Source organism: Penaeus monodon, chromosome 20, assembly GCF_015228065.2.
Source record: "Penaeus monodon isolate SGIC_2016 chromosome 20, NSTDA_Pmon_1, whole genome shotgun sequence".
Classification (NCBI taxonomy): domain Eukaryota; kingdom Metazoa; phylum Arthropoda; class Malacostraca; order Decapoda; family Penaeidae; genus Penaeus; species Penaeus monodon.
The window spans coordinates 12,910,565-12,911,419 of NC_051405.1; the positions used below are offsets into that span (position 1 = coordinate 12,910,565).

Here is an 855-nt window from a genome sequence, read left to right on the forward strand (position 1 = left end):
GTTCATCATGTTCCGTGGACCGTGAGAGATATTTTAAGGAGTTTGATTGAATGTTATCTCTGGGCCCAGAAAACATTTTCCTTCGTCTTTTCTTCATTTTTTCCGTGACGGAGGGTCGTATTGTGTGTATTCTGATTGGATGTATTCGTGTGTGTGTATTTGAGCTTGAATGTTTATGCGTGTGCACATATGCTTGTGCACAGTCGGCCGTTTATTTGTAGGAAGTCATACGGCTTCGTTCTCTGTTTTTACGGCCAGTATAACCAATGTCGCGAAAACAGTTCGCAGTCATTATTCTGCCGAGAATTGCCGGAAGATAAATTCCATGGCGTCTGTCCACTCCAGATGAAAACAGTAAAAGAAGTTGAGTCATTATTTTGAGAAGACGACACCGAAGCCGGAGAAATTCCCACAAGTTTGTGTGCAAAGTTTATATATAATCCGCCGTCTTTTTTTTTTCCTTTCTTCTTTTTCATAATGCAAAGCGGCAACGGTTCTCAAACCTCGGGTGCCGACTCGTTCGCTTGTTAAGTCGCTCGTTCCTGCCGGGCTCGAGACAAAAGATAGGGCGGGGGATTGTGTCGCTGATACATACTTAGTCCGTTCCTGCCTTTTTTCCGATGAATTAGGACATCCGGAGCCAGTCTCGCGGTTTCCTAAGACCGATGGGCGCGCGGCTGCGAATTGTGGGAATGCAACGGGTGTCTGCAGGCCCGTCTCGGCGAGGCTGCATGTCCTACACTTTTATATATGGTCCTGTTTATTCATTTGTTTATTTAGTTCTCAAGGAGGCGTCTCGATAATTGTCCTCATGTGTGTTTGTGTTTGCATTTTTGTGTGTAGGGGTGCATGTAT

At 45.1% G+C, this 855-nt stretch overlaps 1 protein-coding gene across 1 annotated transcript in view; it reads left to right on the top strand.

Annotated features, from left to right (window-relative positions):
* Positions 1-855, top strand: part of LOC119585640 (EH domain-binding protein 1-like) — a gene marked incomplete in the record, with an annotated part of 320,960 nt that overhangs the window by 89,172 nt on the left and 230,933 nt on the right.